The following is an 18,821-nucleotide window of genomic DNA, read 5'->3' on the forward strand; positions in this document are numbered from 1 at the left end:
AATAGTATTTGGTTGAATATCTACAACCTCACCAATAACTCTCAAAGTATTTCTAGCAAGTCTTCTATTGGTTGTCAAAGTCCTTTCAATTTCGTGATCAATGGGTAACAAGTTACCTTGTGATCTTTTAGACATGCAAAATATCAAACAACTCGAAAACAATTAGAACGAACCTTGAGGAGTTTTACTTCCCCAAGGCAAAGAAAGACACAACTAATAACAATCAAAGAAAATCAAATCAAGTTAACACCGTCCCCGGCAACGGCGCCATTTTTCGTCGAGTCCGCTTTGAGCTTAGATTTCGGTTACTTGTCGTTAGGAGCACCTAGACCAAAACAAAATTTATAACTTCACAAAAACCTCTACTACTAGTGAAGAGGCAAGTAAAGGTCGGACCCCAAGAGACGGCTATTGGTGTAAAATTTTCGATTGCAAGTAGTGGTGTCTAGGGGTGTCACAATTTGGGTTGAGATAAGAAGATCACTAAACTAAATAACAATAAAAGTAAACAAGCAAGATGACTAAAATGAGATGTAAACAATTTTTTAAAAGCACTAGGGTGTCATGGGTTCATAGGGGATTCAAGGGAATTGATCATACAAACATATTCTCAAATTATAAGCAAGCAATTATTGTTGTGAGAGGATCGAGTTGGTTTATATCTTACAATCCTAGGAAGGTTTGGGTACCGGAGCCGAATCGATTAGATTGTACAACACCTACAAGTCGACTTAATCCTCCCTACTCAACTATATGATGGTCTAATGAGACTCGAGTTGGTTTATGTCTTACAAGTCTCATTGAAAAGGTAAGTGATGGGTAAAAAATGCAAGGATTCATAGGCTCGCATTTTATCAAACATAACATGTGCATAAGTTGAGATCACAACAACCAAGCAAATAAATTATGAAAAAATATTAAATTAAGCACGAATCATCCCCCATGTTGGTTTCCCTTAATTCCCCATTAACCCTAGTTAAGGAAACTACTCACTCATTATAAAGTTTAACATGTTAACAAGGTTGTCAATCATATTAACAAAGCAAAACATGATGAATAAATGAAGATTATTAACAATAATTAAAAAGGGATTAAGAGAATTATACCTAATGATGATTCCAAAATAATAATGCAAAGAATAATAGAAGTACTTGATGATTGATGGAAGGTTGTCAATCTCCCAATAAACCCAAATAATCTTCAATTACCCAAAATAAAAGATGAACAATAGAAAAATTTAGGAAATGAGATTTGTATTAAGACTTGATTAAAAGTTGATTACAAGATTAAAGAGAGATTAGAATAATATAAACTACGCTAAAGATTGATAAGAAGAACATGATAATCTAATTAGACTAATGGGGTATTTATAGTGGGGATTAGGTGCACAAATTAGGGTTACTAAGGGCTTAAATGACGATTAAGTCCTTGAGGAATCGCTCCTCTCAAGAAAAAAATGCGGGTCTCCTTTTAGCTAGTCTTTTAAAAATATGCACATCTCGAATGAAGAAAGAAGGGGGCGTGTTTCTCTGGAGGACAATCCGAGCGTCCAAAGGTCGGGACGAGCGGATTGCATAGGGCTTGGACGAGCGGCCTGGCAGCTTGGACGAGTGTCCAGGGGAGCTTCTGGACGGGCGTCGCGAGGGGTTCGACGCTCGGATCTTGGCTCAGCTTGCCATTTCTTCTTTTCTTCTTTTCTTCTTCCAACAATCCTCCGGGATTTTGTCGGGGATGCAAGGATCTTCTTCATCATTGCGCATCTACTACATTATGTACAAAGGCCTTCTAGTCTTGTCTTCTCTTTGATGCTTGGTCATTAGATTCGATCAATTTAGCTCTATTTTGCCATGAAAATGCAAAGTTTGCACTCCTCTTCTACCAAGGAAACAAAACCTCAAAGAATATGCAAAACAAAGGACTAAAGATAGTAAATGACCCAAATATGCGCTAAAAAGCATAGGAACGAGGCTAATTCGGGGACTAAATATGCTCAAATATTGATCACATCAAAGATTTGGGGCGAATTTCAGTTTGGGGCACATTTGAGAGGGAGTTTTTGTAACACCCCGTAATTTTGAAGACCCTTATTATATTTTAAAAGTAATATTTTAATCTATTTTAATTTTATATTAATTTATTTGAAATAAAATTTATTTGATAAAATATAATCTTATTTTATTTTGAAGAAATGTAATTATTTTTGATAGTTTAGAAATGTTTAAAAGTGATTTAAACTATATTTAAACCTTTTCCTTTGATAAAATAGATTTCGGATAAAAGTCGTAAAATTGTGATTTTCCCATTTCTTACGGTCGTTGGGTAAACGAGTTTGGATATTGGGCATATGAGTACTTAATCTTTTAGTAAAATCGTGTTTAAGAACTTTAATATTCTCGGAAATCGCGTTCGACGAATATTTCTAATTACCTTCGAAGCAAACCCCAAAACGTAAACAAATGACCCATCTCCCAATGCCTTTTGGCTGACCACCTACCCTCCATTGTCCCCTCTTTCAATTCTCATTTCCTCCATAATTCACTCTCTCTCTTCCTTTCATCAAACACCAAATTCATCTCAAAAATCCTCCTTACAATCCCTAAATCCTCCTTATTATGAAGTGCATCAGCTCGTTACAAAGGCGGATGGGAGTCCAGTTCTCAGCTAGTAATCTGTCCCAGTGGGCTACTAATGGCAGAATGCGCAGTAAACTGCAGAGGAATATAATTGTTGCGTGTCATGTAGGTGTTACTTATGCTATTTGGAATGCGAGAAACAAGGCCAGACTTGATAGTTATGTTCTGCATCCTGAGTACATTGCCAAGGCTGTTATCAAGGATACTTCAACTTGAGATTTTGGGCTAAGAATACTTCAACTCTTACTGCCAGAGACATTAGTTGGTTAAATCAGCGTAGCTAGTCTGTTACTTTTGTATATCAGCTTGAACTTGGAATTCTTGATGTAATTATTTTTTGATATCAATATACTTACCTTTTACCAAAAAAAAAAATCCCTAAATCCACCATAAATCCTTCATTTCTCCACCAAATCTCATAAAAATTATATATTTGGAATCCTCTCTTCAATCCTCATCTCCTAGTAAGCTTTATTTTCATTTCCCCCAATTTTGTTTTAAGACTCATCTTTTAGGGTTTTCGAATTTAAGCTTAATAATTGTGTTTTTGTTGTTCTTATAGGTGAAGAATATGAAGATGAGTTAGGATACTCATATATTGTGGAAGATGATGCATAATTTTGGGTTTTAGAAGCTTTCTCAAGTTATTACTTGTCTCTTTGCTAGCTTAAGGTAACTATTCCGAGTCACTCGACGAATTAATGTCACATTAGTAGTTGTATTTGTTGTTTGTTGTTGTTTGTTGTTGTTTGAGACGATCTTGTTGATAAATGAATGAATGGAGTAAGATGAGTATGCTTATGTTTAATTTATGTTACCCATTTGTATATTATTGTTTGGAACAAATTTGGATGAGGAATTATGTGTTGTGACAAGTCCGTGTTTTGGCTGGAACGCGTCAGTACCGGACCGAGACGGTTTCCAATCTTTCCAAAAATATGACAGATTGAACGGCATCGAAAAATTAGGTGGTTTAGCCACTTGAATCACTCAATTCGGAGTCCATATGAGTAAATGGCGTCGTTTTATCGATTACAAATTTATAGAAAAGTTTACCCTTGTGTGAGACGGTTATTTATGCTATTTTATTATGCGAGAATTTTGTGGAATTAGTTATTTTGTAAGTTGGAATATATTTCCTTATGTTGATAGTTTTTCGCATGATAGAAATTGGAAATGGCATGAGAATGATATTGTGATGAATTTTGTGATTTGGGCCAAAGTAGGCCAAGACTCTGAGCTGGGCCAGATTGACCAAACGAGTTTGGTCAAACTAGGTTTAAACCGGTCAGCCTCGATTTGACCGATGACCCGTCGCGGGACTCGGGTCGAGGGTTTGTCTTTGAGGTGAGATTGGTTGTTATTGGATGTTTTATGTTTATGCCTTGATATTTGTAATTATCATTTCACATGTTGGATGTTGGATGCTTTGGATGCCTTAGGTTTGAGTCTTGTTGCCTCTTTGCCATTTTAGCTTGTTCTCATGGATTATGGTACTGTTGGTTAGCTGGAACTTGGATTATTATTGATATTGGAGATATTGTTGGTTTGTCAGCTGAATATACTCTTGCGTAGCCTTTCATATGCTAGGGTGTGTATGGTCATTTATGTGTGCAAGTTTGGACTCTTTGCCCCTCTTATGGTTAAGTGGGTGTCCTACTTGTCTTGTGTGGTGTGGGCTAAAGTATTCAAGCAGGGACTAGGTCCTAGGTGAGTATTTCGGCCTTCGCCATAGATAGGCCTTTATAGTTTTTGACGAGTATATGTTCATCGCTTAATAGCCTTTGTGTCTTAGCTCGGTGGGTTTATATCCAAGTTAGGGCATGACCTCCTGACGTACTCGTAGAAGTATGTGGTTAGCTTAAGTACTAGCCAACCCTTTGGTGGACTCCTTAGGGGTACTCATGTGGTGTTATCATGGGTCTTGGATGCGGTAGTTTTCCGCATCTCGCTAGGTCTGCGCAGGTTTAGGACTAGGGTGTTTACCTTACCTCGTGGTATAGACTCGAGTTACAGAGTGACTATTGACGGTATTAGGAACTTATGCCTGTCTTTAGATATATTGTCCTTTCTTGTTCGATGATTCTATGAATCATAGAAGGTGAGATGCAAGCCGGCTATGGTTGATAGAGTTTGAATTCCCGGATGTTATGTGATTCACATGATAGTGTAGTATGAGTCGGTCTAGTATTCACATGGTAGGACTATGTGTTGTTATATTGTTGTTCACATGATAAGCACGATTTTTTAGCATCTATATGGTAAGGCTATGTGTTATTCATATTCATATTCTTATGTTTACATGTTATATTAACTATGACATTTCGTGGCTGGGAGGACTCGGAGTTACTCCCCACTGACTGTGGCTTTCGTATTTGTATAAAATGCGATTGACAGGTAGGTGATGCATATATGGGGTACATGGACGAGCTAGCGAGCAAAGTAACCTTGGGACCTAGATTGACTTTATTTTATTGTAACCCTTAAACACTTTTTTATGTCATATACTTTTTTTTAGGAACATATGTCTCCCTTTTTCACATTTGGGTTGTATAACTTTGTTTCGCGACTTTAGCGATGTTTTATTTATGAGATTTACTTTAGACCTTTCATGTTTGACACCTTCGCATTTGGATATTTTTATAACAGGTTCAGGTTTTAAAAATTACATGTTTTTACCCAAATGAACCTATTACAAACATATCCATGCAGTTTTTATCTAGAATTATGTGTTTACTTTTCCGCAATGAATGAGGGTGTCACAGTTGGTATCAGAGCTACTTTGCTCCCGACGCACGTTTGTGCACCCTAATATAAATAACTTGACCTTAAAATAATAAACTTGAGAGATGGGTAGGATGGGTAGACGTAGGACTTTATGTTGTAGCCTCTTTCTGATTGCTATTTGTTAGGTGCTAACCAATGTTCTCTTTTGCAAGATGGCCCCTCCAAGAAACGTAGATAATGCAATCTTACAAGCTAGGTTGGTTAATTGTTAGTTATTAATTTTCATGCCGTTGAAGCTATGACCGTGATCTTACTCGTTGGTGACCAAGATTGAGTGGCTGTTGCCGAATGTTGAAGATTGGTTATGCCAAATGAAGAATGCTTCCACTTTCTCGATATTTGTTTTCGTATTCTGTGTACCTTACCTTAATCTTTCAATCTCGTTGTTTATTCGTCTTTCTAATTCCCCTTCTCTCGCCTTGGTAACTACTCTTCTATTCTTTCTCCCGATTCATCCTTGGTTCGTTTTCTTCTTATAATAAGAGTCCTTGTGGACACCTTCCTTTTTTTCCGCGGGATAGTCCCCTTGTTCAAGAGAACCCGGTTTTGAGAGAATGTCTTTAACTGAGCCTCGTACCTTGAGGTGAGTGAATGTATCATTGGAGGGCGTGAACGAGTTGAGAAATTGATTGTTTAAGGTTTGAGTTGTATATGAGAATATAACTTGAAATCCTTTGGTTAGTCTTGTTAGTTGTGCTTGATGTGAGAGCCTAGTGAGTTGAGAAACACCTTGGGATTTATGTCTATTGAGAGCTTGTTTGTTATAGGTGATTGAGCATGGGTACTACCTTAGCACATAAGTTGGAATGAACCTAAGCTACTTCATTTGAGAGTCTCGATGTTTCTTGTGGAGAATTAAAGGAATGATAGTTAGCCCCAATCTTTGTACGCCTTGAAAGGAATACAATAGGACATTGACGTTGCTTAATGGATTGGTATCGAACTTTGGAATTAGTTAGTTTGTTAAACCTTTTGAGTTGACCAAATCTAGTATAGAGTAGCCCTTGTTGACCTTTCGAAATTTGAGAACACGTGGTTGACCTTATTAATCATATCTGAATTTGGGAATTTTGGTGGAAAGTTGTTCGATGTAGTTCGTGAGTTCAAATATGTGATTCTACATTATGGTATTGGAGACTAGAAGTATGAAATGGTGAGATGATAGTGTAAACAAGCCATGGTACTTGGGGATGACATAGCAAGTGAAGTTCGATGACGAGAATTGTAAAGGAGATACTTTGGGACTTTGATGGTAACAAATGAATTTGTGTGGTGAATTGATTTTGGCTCTTGGAACCAATTGAGTTAAGGAATACCTACCATTGTGGAGTCCTTGTTAGTCCTATGATTTGGTAGACTTTTGAGGCTTTGTTGAGCACCTTAGTGATGTAACCTTATCATAGCGATCATAAGCTTAGAGGAGTGTTTGGTTAAGCGGTAACCCTTTCATTATGCCGCTTCTGTTCTCCTCTCCTTCTCTTTAGCGTTCGTTGAATCCTGTTTTTATGCCGAAGTTTACGTATCTTCTTCTTGCCCGAGATATCTTCTTAACTCGTGTACCTCTTATTTTTGTCAACCGTTATCTTTACGGTCCGACTCCTTAGTTTCCTAACTTGTCATGCTCATGCACCCTTCGAAAATATTTTACTGTTTCTCGATCCCGTTATCACTCCTTATCTCCTTAGTATAGTTGGTACCTTGTTGACCATGTTTACAGAGTTAGTGGGATGTGATTTGAGGATTTTTGTATTTTGATTTTTGTCGGGAATTGGTGTAGGAGTTTGTTGATCGGAGCCATTTGGTGTTCACAATTAAGCATATGTGGTCGTTGGTCAATGGTCGATACAAAACACAATTTATACTTCACAAACAACTCTACAATTAGTAAAGAGGCAAGTAAAGGTCGGATCCCAAGGGACGGGTATTGAAATGAAGATTCTATTGTAACTAGTGGTGTCTAGGGGTGTCACAAATTGGGTTGATGTAGAAGGTTACTAAACTAAAATAGCAATGAAAATAAACTAACAAGGTAAATGAAATTAGGGTGTAAACAATTGATTAAAAGCACTAGGGTGTCATGGGTTCATAGGGGAATCATGGGATATGATCATACAAACATGTTCTCAAATTATAAGCAAGCAATTATTGTTGTGATGGATTGAGTTGGGTTATATCTTACAATCCTAGGAAAGTTTGGGTCCCGGAGCCGAATCTCTTGGATTGTACAACACCTACAAGTCGACTTAATCTTCCCTACTTAACACATGCATGGTCTAACAAGACTCGAGTTGGGTTATGTCTTACAAGTCAAGTTGAAAGGATAGAAGATGATAGTAAATGCAAGGATTCATAGGCTTAGCATTTCATCAAATATAACATGTGCATGTATTAAGATCAAAACAAGCAAGCAAATAAGATATGAAAGCATATTAATTTAAGCATGAATCATTCCCCATGTTGGTTTCCCCTAATCACCCATTAAACCCTAGCTAAGAGACTACTCACTCATTATCATATTGATCATGCTAGGAAGGTTGTCAATCATACTAACATAATGAAACATGATGAATAAATGAAAGTAATTAGCAATAATTAAAAAGGGATTAAGAGATTATACCTACTAATGATTCCAATAATAAAGCAAGAATAATAGAAGTACTTGAATCCTAGATTGAGAGGTTGTCAATCTCCCAATAATAACCCAAATAATCTTCAATTACCCAAAATAAAGTAAGAACAAGAGAGAGATTAAAGAACTAAAACTTGGATTAAAACTTGATTAATATTTGATTACAATATTGAAGAGAGATTTGATTGATATTAACTACTCTAATTATTGATAAGAAGAACATGCTCCTCTAATTAGACTAATGGGGTATTTATAGTGAAAATTAGGGAGGATGCATTAGGGTTAACTAAGGGCTAAACTAGTAATTACACTTTTTAAGTTGAGCAAGGAGCCTCCGGGATTATCCGAGAGAAGGGCTTCTTCATTTCGTAGCTTGAAGAACGAAACTGTGCTGTGCTGTGATCCGTGCGGATGGGAGTCGGGACGGCCGGATCTGGGATGGACGATCCGAGCGGATCAAGGAACAAGACGCTCGGACTGGGCATGGGGAATCCGAGCGGATTCTGGTGAGGACGCTCGGACCGGGCGAGGACGGGCGGATTCTCTACAATCCGTTCGGATTGTAGTTCAAAGAACTTTCCTTCTTCTTTTTCTTCCCTTTTCTTCATGAATTCCTTGGGGATTTCCTTGGGGACTCAAGGATCCTTTTCTCAACAATGCTCTTCTATTATGCTATGTACAAAGGCCTTCTAGTCTTGTCTCTCCTTGATGCTTGGTCATTGAATATGATCAATTTAGCCTTGTTTTGCCATGAAAATGCAAGATTCTTACTCCTTTCCTACCAAGGGATCAAAATCTCAAAGAATATGCAAAACAAAGAACTAAAGATAAGAAATGACCCAAATAGGCACTAAAAAGCATAGAAACAATGGTAATTCGGGGGCTAAATATGCGCCAATTATGGTCGCATCAAATATCCCCAAACCGAACCTTTGCTCGTCCCGAGTAAAGAGGTGACAAAGACTAGGACCAATAATAACCTAACCTAATAATAATAGCCGATATGAGACAATTAGCGGGTCTCACTCCGCCCCTTCAACTCACAACAAGACAACCATGAGGTAGGATGCCTTCTTGCAAGGCAAGGTGGGTCTTGCCAAAATGGCGACACATCCAAACTTTAAAGCACACAAAAACACATAATGGATGCATCTACAAAAGAATAGCCACTTTCCTCATCTAAGTGGCGGAAATTATCTACAAGGGAAGTAATTCAAGGGTACACAATCCTTCATAGATGCAATTTGTTCAAACTACTAAGCCTAGAAGGATACCAATAAATCACCTCCAAAAGGTGTCAAGCTAGGGTACCTTTGTCCTCAATCGTTAAATGCTTTTGTCAAGAGTAGACTCCCTATGGTGTTAGAAACACTGGAGGATCGCGGAATTCCCCCTCTTGCCTAGACAAGAAGAAGGGTCGTCCCCTCTCTACCATGCACAAAAATGGATACGATGGATAAAGGGATCGATAGTATTTGAGTTTTCATTTTGGGAGTTTGCTTTTTGTTTTTGTTTTCCCCCAATTTCTTGTGGCATTTGACTTTTTGAGAACACTTTCTTTGCCATTCTTTTTGATTTTTGGTATTTCAATACTTGACAACTTTTTTGCATTTCTTTTTGAACATTTTCAAAGTCACCCCAATTAGTAACGAGGGTGCCTTGTATTTGAAGCTTTTGGAGTTCTATTTTTGCTCCTCTTTTCATTTGATGCATTTTTGCAAACTTTCTTTTCATTTTTCATTTCATTGAACTCAAATTGATTTCTTTTTGTGCCCATTCCCTTTGATGACAAAAATATGGTAGAACATGGATGAATGATAGAAGTATGCATGGTTTCAAGGGTCACCTTGGAATAAACGGTAGCCAAGGAGTTATCACACCACAAGGTACTCTTGACTAGGCCTTAAACCATGGGTCAAAGGATACTAGCATGACACATCCTAGGGTGTTTTACAAGCATTCTAACAAGCAAAGTCTTAAGAATAAAAAGCATCTACTAGGGCCTATATACACTTGTCAAGCTTCCCAAGTAGACGGTTTCTCAAAATTTTTCTAACATGCAAACTACATGCCATGATGCAACTAACATATAAACATCCTAATGCATATGATTCTACCAACTAATATGCCAAATAAACTAGATGCAATCCTAAGTTCACATTGTTATACCGCATCAATCAAAATAAAGCCACATAGTCACTAACATAAAGAGGAAAAAGGAGATTGGAAAGATCATACCATGCGGTCTTCAATATCCTCATGTCTCGGATGTGGCGTAGTCAATCAAAGTGAACAAGGATGAAACAAACATAATATATACAAGACAATATATACAAAGGAAATGAACTTGTTTTTGGTTTTTCAATTTTTCAAATTTTTATGATTTTTGAAATTTTTCAATTTTTTTTTTTTTTTTTGGTTTTTGAATAAAAGTTAAGTGTTAGAATTCCCATCCCCACACTAATATGGGCATTGTCCTCAATGGCCAAAATAATGGAAATTATGCAAGAATGATGCATGATTTCTATACTAAATGCAATTCTACACTAAGCTATGCTACATGATGCATGGTTTTTGTTATGACGGAGAGGATAATTTAAATTACCTCCCGTTGCGTATGCATTAACTTCCCCAAACCAAGTAAGACACTATTGCTAATGTCAAAGCATGGGGGAGTTCATGCACATGCTATGCTATGCATGAAACTAGATTGTCATTTTGGATTTTACAAAAGTGGGAACAATAAAGAACACCTCAAAGGAACCGAGGTGTGAGCCCTTTGATGTTGCTAGGACTAAACCAACAATGAGTCAAAGTTAAATAAAATACAAATAAACAAGATGCAAAGTTCTTTTCATGAAAAATAAAGATAAAGAGGAGAGATGAGAAAACTTCACTTGAACTAAGGTGGGTGCCTCTTGCCCGCTCCACCTAGTGATGAAGTAATCTCCTAGAAATCGGCATCATCTCCTTCAATATCGGTATCCCAAAGATCCCTAGAAGCATCACTTAAACTTGGATCCATGAATTCATCTTCTTCACTCTCAAGCTTCACCGTATCACCTCCACAAGAGTCGCCGCTCTCCTCCCCTTTGCGACCGTTTGCCCCTTCATTGGCCTTGTCCGAGTTAGGAAAGAGCAACTCCATTTGAGCCCATGAAGGAAAAGCTCCTTCTTCACTTATCCGTCCCTTTTGAACCATGTCGTGGTATTGAGGGTAAAGAGCATAATAGTTGTCCACCTTGGTTTCATATTGACGGTAGTGCAAGTCTTGCAAGATTCCCGTGACAAAGTCGTCACGGGGGAGGATGAAGGGATTCGGATGGTTGTAAGGTTGGTAGGGAAAGGGGTAGGGAGGCACCTTTATCTTTTCACCTTGAGTTTGTTGTTCTTGTTGTTGTGGTGGAGGAGCTTGTGGGGGTGGAGCTTGCCTTTCTTGACTTTGAATGAGGTAAGAGGGTATTGGGGACAAGCTTCCTCTCCTTGGGGAGACTCGAGGTAGGTCGGCCATCGGAAGGTAGATAGGATCACTTCCTTTTGTCAACCATTTGATCCTTTTATCAACCCCCTCAAGGGTTATCCAATGGTGTTGGACAACAAGGAGGTCTTCATTAATTCTCATTCCTCCCGAGAGTGGAGTGTACTCATTGTTCTCATTGAACCTAGGATTAAAGTGCTTTGCAAGTCTTGTTATGAGTCCACCATTCACTATATGCTTCTTCCCATCATCATCACCATTTCGGAATTTCGCCCACTTTTCTAGCAAGACTAGCGGTGCATTGAGATGATACCCGTCTCTCCCTTGAATGTTTAGATAGGATTCCATGAACATGAGGTCCATTTGATTCACAATAGCCGGGTCTCGGCGGGCGAAGAGGGTACCCGAAAGAAATCGGTATGTGAGCCTCAAGATTGGGTTTTGGATGTGAAAAGCAAGACACTCTTTGGTAAGAATGAAGTCCCGGCCCGTCATGGCCCTCCACAAGGGTGCGACACTATACTTCTTGGGCCTTGATGTTCGGGTAGGCGAGACATCAAGACCGAACACTCTTGCAAATTCCACAAGGGTCATTGTTCTAGAGACATTCTCCAACCTAAACTCTATGCTAATCACTTTTTTTGAAGTGGTAATCTTTAAGCAACTCAAGAATTCGAGCACAAGAGACCGATAGGTGGGTTCAAACATGCGAAAGAGTGTTGAAAGACCAAAAACCTCAAATAAAGCCTCCACTTGGTGAAAGATTCCAAGTTTTCTCAAAGTATCATGACAAAGGAATTTAGTGGGAAGAATATTCTTACTTAAGAGTCGATGGAAGACCAATCGCTGCACATCATCAAGGAATTCCACATTCGAGAAGTCGTCGAGCCTTGTGAGGTCTACAATTTCCACATGCTCTCTTCTAATGGTGTTGAGATGTGAGGTAGAGGAACTTCCCACCATCCTAGGTCTTCTTGCATTTCTAAAGGAGGATCTTCTAGGTGCCATCCTTGAGTTCTTTTGATTTGGGTTATTTTGTTTGAAGATTTGCTAAGGTTGTTCTTTGTTGATTGAGAATTGGAAACCCTAGAAAATTTGGGGGTTTTTTTGATTTTGAGGGTGAAGAGAGTGATTTGGATATGTATGGGAGTTACAAGGGGGTGAGTTTTATAGGGTGAGTGGAAGGAGTAGTGATGTGTCATTATATGGGTGGTGGGGTGTAATTTAATTGAGAAAAGTCGGGTCGAGAAACGGGCAGGGAGACGAGCGGATTCGAAGCTGAGACGCTCGGATTCTCCTCTCACGGGACGGGCGGATTCTGGGCAAGACGCCCGGATTCTGCCACAGAGTAAAATCCCAGAATTTTTCTCGCCTCAAGACGAGCGTCCCGAGCATAAGACGCTCGGATTCTTCAGGGTCAGGACGGGCGTCTTCTTGAGAAGACGGGCGGATTCTTCGACAGAGATTTTTCTTTGAAATGCTCAGGGGAAAAGACGGGCGTCTTTCCACTAATCCGGCCGGATTCTCTCAGACGGGCGTCTTCTTCCTTAGGACGCTCGGATTCTTCATCAGTCCAGAAACCTTCAATTTCTCAACACAGCTGGACGCGCGGTTTTTCCCTTGGACGTCCGTATTCTCCCAGGACGTCCGGATCTCCAGAGAGACGCACGGATTCTTGCTGCGAGTGTTGATTTCTTCTCCTTTCTTTCAATGCATCCCCACACTTAGGAATTTTCTCCTTCCTTCATTCAAAAACTCATTAGTAACCCTCCCTCACTTGCGCTCATGAAAAGAATTTATGCTATTAAACAAGTGCAATTAAATAATAAATACAAGTTAGAGGGTTAGTATATTTACAAATGGTGGTTTAGGGAGGACTCCACCAAACTCTCATTCTTGATGAGATGTCAAGGAGAAGGAGGACCGAGGTAGGTAGCCTCGACCTCTCCAACAAATGCTCCTTCATAGTATGGCTTCAATCTTTGACCATTTACCTTGAACTTGCTTCCATCTTCGGCCTTGAGTTCGAAATCTCCATACTTCCCAACTTCGGTTATCACATAGGGACCCATCCATCTAGAGTTCAATTTTCCCGGAAAAAGTCGGTAGCGGGAATTGAATAGAAGGACTTTGTCTCCCTTGTGCAAGGCCTTTTGTCGAATTCTCTTATCATGAAGCAATTTTGTTCTTTCTTTGTAAATCTTTGCATTCTCATAAGATTGTAGTCGGAATTCCTCCAACTCTTGGATTTGGATCATCCTCTTTTGACCGCTCAATTTGAGATCAAGATTGAGTGCTCGGATTGCCCAATAAGCTTTGTACTCCAATTCGATTGGCAAATGACATGCTTTTCCATATACAAGCTTGTAGGGGAGGCACCAATGGGAGTCTTATAGGCCGTCCTATAAGCCCAAAGAGCATCATCAAGCTTTGTGCTCCAATCTTTCCGAGTCTTGTTCACAACTTTTTCAAGAATTTGCTTGATCTCTCTATTTGAAATTTCCACTTGACCGCTTGTTTGAGGATGATATCCCAAGCCGGTTCGATGTTGAACACCATATTTGGTCAAAAGGGATGCAAGCTTCTTTTCATGGAAATGTGTTCCTCCATCACTAATGATAGCTCTAGGAACTCCAAATCTTGGGAAAATTATCTTCTTGAAAAGCTTGGTGACCGTTTTTGCATCATCATTTGGGGTGGCAATTGCCTCTACCCACTTTGAAACATAATCTACGGCCACAAGGATGTACTTATTCCCATTGGATGTCACAAAGGGTCCTTGGTAGTCAATTCCCCAAACATCGAAAATCTCTACCTCTAGGATGCCTCTTTGTGGCATTTCGTTTCTCCAAGATATATTTCCCGTTCTTTGACAAGCATCGCAATGAATGATGAATTCTCTTGTATCTTGAAACATTGTGGGCCAATAGAAACCCGATTGGAGGATTTTCGCAACGGTTCTTCTTGCTCCATGGTGCCCACCGTAGGGTGATGAATGACATCCTTCCAAGATTCCTTGGATTTCCCATTGAGGGATGCATCTCCGGTAGAGCCCATCACTACACTCCTTGTAGAGGTTTGGATCATCCCAAAAGTACCTCTTCACTTCGAATAGGAATCTCTTCCTTTGGTTGTGGTTCAAATTAGGAGGGAGCACTTTTCCAACAATATAGTTAGCATAATCGGCAAACCATGGGGTGATGTGCCTTTCAAGTTGAGTTTGAATAGCCATCAAGATATCGTCGGGGAATGAGTCATTGATCGGGGTTTCTCCATTTTCATCATGAAACCGGATTCTTGACAAATGATCCGCCACTACGTTCTCGGCTCCTTTCTTGTCTCTTATTTCCAAGTCAAATTCTTGAAGTAGCAAAATCCATCTCAACAACCTTGGTTTTGCCTCCTTCTTTATCAAGAGATGTCGAAGAGCACGGTGATCCGAAAATACAATCACCTTGGATCCAAGTAAGTAGGACCGAAATTTATCCAAAGCATATACAATGGCAAGAAGCTCCTTTTCGGTCGTGTCATAATTCACTTGAGAAGGGTCGAGGGTTTTGCTTATGTAATAGATGGCATGAAGAGCTCTCCCTACCCGTTGGCCAAGTACCGCTCCAACGGCGTAGTTGCTAGCGTCACACATAATCTCAAAAGGTAACTCCCAATTTGGGGGTTGGATGATTGGTGCCGAGATCAATGCTTCTTTGATTCTATTAAAAGCTTCAACACACTCGTCAGTAAATTGGAATTGGGCATCCTTAAGCAAAAGTTGAGTGAGGGGTTTTGCTATTTTAGAAAAATCTTTTATGAAACGACGGTAAAAACCCGCGTGACCGAGAAAACTTCTCACCCCTCTAACATTCACGGGAGGTGGGAGTTTCTCTATCACCTCAACTTTAGCTTTATCTACCTCGATGCCTTTTTCCGAAATCAAATGACCCAAAACAATTCCTTCATTAACCATGAAATGACACTTTTCCCAATTTAAAACAAGACTAACATCTTCACATTTTTGCAATACAAGAGAAAGATTATGCAAGCATGAGTCAAAGTCCTTTCCATAAACACTAAAATCATCCATAAAAACATCCATTATGGTCTCTAGATAATCGGAGAAGACACTCATCATGCATCTTTGGAAAGTAGCGGGGGCATTACATAATCCAAAAGGCATTCTTCTATATGCAAAAGTGCCATAAGGGCACGTGAAGGTGGTCTTATGTTGGTCATCCGGGTGTATAGGGATTTGGAAGAATCCCGAATACCCGTCAAGGTAACAAAAGAATTTGTTAGAGGCTAACCTCTCAAGCATTTGGTCAATGAATGGTAAGGGGAAGTGATCTTTCCTTGTTGCGGAGTTCAATTTACGGTAGTCAATGCACATACGCCAACCGGTGATCATTCTTGTGGGTATTAATTCATTCTTTTCATTTGTCACTACCGTAGTACCTCCTTTCTTAGGTACCACTTGGACGGGGCTAACCCACAAAGAATCCGATATGGGATATATGATTCCCGCATCAAGTAATTTCATGACTTCTCCTTTGACAACTTCTTGCATGTGGGGGTTCAATCTTCTTTGGGGTTGAATGGTAGGTCTATGGTCGTCCTCTAGATGAATCCTATGCATGCAAAAGTTGGGACTAATCCCCTTAAGGTCATCTAGACTATAACCTATAGCCTTTTCATGTTGTTTCAACACATTAAGCAATTTACCCAATTGGTCATCATCAAGTCTATCATTAACAATCACGGGTTTGGTCTTTGATTCATCAAGGTAAGCATATTTCAAATTTGGGGGAAGGGGTTTCAAAGTAGGAGTTTGTACCTCACTTTCCTCCTTTGGAGTTTCATTGAGAATTTGCTCCATCTCCATTAGACATTCCATTCTCATGACATATTCTTCTTCACTTTCATTAACCTCATCATATTCAAATTCCATGATGGGTTCCTCTTGCTCTTGAGTTTGTAGAATATCTTCTAGGATAGATTGCTCATCCTCTATGGGTTGACATGCTTCTACTAGAATATTATGCACCAACTCGGATTGTGCATGGGTGAGTTCTTTGTTAGCTAGAGCGGCCTCAAAGAGATCCACCTCCAACTCCCAATACATGCTCTTAGCCTTACTTGCTTCTAAGGCCTCTAATGCTTGCATGGGATCCTTGAAGTAAGGGATACTCAAATGGTCCTCTACATAACAATCTATGAAATCCATTCTTGCAAAATATCAAACAACTAGAAAACAATTAGAGCAAACCTTGAGGAGTTTTACTTCCCCAAGGTGAAAAAGACACAACTAAAAAACAATAAAAGAAATCTTAAATCAATTAAACACCGTCCCCGGCAACGGCGCCATTTTTGATCGGAGCCATTTGGTGTTCACAATTAAGCATATGTGGTCGTTGGTCAATGGTCGATACAAAACACAATTTATACTTCACAAACAACTCTACAATTAGTAAAGAGGCAAGTAAAGGTCGGATCCCAAGGGACGGGTATTGAAATGAAGATTCTATTGTAACTAGTGGTGTCTAGGGGTGTCACAAATTGGGTTGATGTAGAAGGTTACTAAACTAAAATAGCAATGAAAATAAACTAACAAGGTAAATGAAATTAGGGTGTAAACAATTGATTAAAAGCACTAGGGTGTCATGGGTTCATAGGGGAATCATGGGATATGATCATACAAACATGTTCTCAAATTATAAGCAAGCAATTATTGTTGTGATGGATTGAGTTGGGTTATATCTTACAATCCTAGGAAAGTTTGGGTCCGGGAGCCGAATCGATTAGTTGTACAACACCTACAAGTCGACTTAATCTTCCCTACTTAACACATGCATGGTCTAACAAGACTCGAGTTGGGTTATGTCTTACAAGTCAAGTTGAAAGGATAGAAGATGATAGTAAATGCAAGGATTCATAGGCTTAGCATTTCATCAAATATAACATGTGCATGTATTAAGATCAAAACAAGCAAGCAAATAAGATATGAAAGCATATTAATTTAAGCATGAATCATTCCCCATGTTGGTTTCCCCTAATCACCCATTAAACCCTAGCTAAGAGACTACTCGCTCATTATCATATTGATCATGCTAGGAAGGTTGTCAATCATACTAACATAATGAAACATGATGAATAAATGAAAGTAATTAGCAATAATTAAAATGGGATTAAGAGATTATACCTACTAATGATTCCAATAATAAAGCAAGAATAATAGAAGTACTTGAATCCTAGATTGAGAGGTTGTCAATCTCCCAATAATAACCCAAATAATCTTCAATTACCCAAAATAAAGTAAGAACAAGAGAGAGATTAAAGAACTAAAACTTGGATTAAAACTTGATTAATATTTGATTACAATATTGAAGAGAGATTTGATTGATATTAACTACTCTAATTATTGATAAGAAGAACATGCTCCTCTAATTAGACTAATGGGGTATTTATAGTGAAAATTAGGGAGGATGCATTAGGGTTAACTAAGGGCTAAACTAGTAATTACACTTTTTAAGTTGAGCAAGGAGCCTCCGGGATTATCCGAGAGAAGGGCTTCTTCATTTCGTAGCTTGAAGAACGAAACTGTGTTGTGCTGTGATCCGTGCGGATGGGAGTCGGGACGGCCGGATCTGGGATGGACGATCCGAGCGGATCAAGGAACAAGACGCTCGGACTGGGCATGGGGAATCCGAGCGGATTCCTGGTGAGGACGCTCGGACTGGCGAGGACGGGCGGATTCTCTACAATCCGTTCGGATTGTAGTTCAGCAACTTTCCTTCTTCTTTTTCTTCCCTTTTCTTCATGAATTCCTTGGGGATTTCCTTGGGGACTCAAGGATCCTTTTCTCAACAATGCTCTTCTATTATGCTATGTACAAAGGCTTTCTAGTCTTGTCTCTCCTTGATGCTTGGTCATTGAATATGATCAATTTAGCCTTGTTTTGCCATGAAAATGCAAGATTCTTACTCCTTTCCTACCAAGGGATCAAAATCTCAAAGAATATGCAAAACAAAGAACTAAAGATAAGAAATGACCCAAATAGGCACTAAAAAGCATAGAAACAATGGTAATTCGGGGGCTAAATATGCGCCAATTATGGTCGCATCATTTGTGTCTGTATTTGACCATGCGATATAAGAGTTAGATTTTTGATGGAATTCTTATGATGTCAATGTTGTAGTCTCCTTGCGATTTGAGGTTCGCGTGATTTGGTGGTATAAGACTCATTTTTGTTTCGATTTGATGATGAGACTAATGGGATTAGTATACCTTGGTGGAGTATTTC

This window comes from Silene latifolia, chromosome 3 (assembly GCF_048544455.1).
Source record: "Silene latifolia isolate original U9 population chromosome 3, ASM4854445v1, whole genome shotgun sequence".
Taxonomy (NCBI): domain Eukaryota; kingdom Viridiplantae; phylum Streptophyta; class Magnoliopsida; order Caryophyllales; family Caryophyllaceae; genus Silene; species Silene latifolia.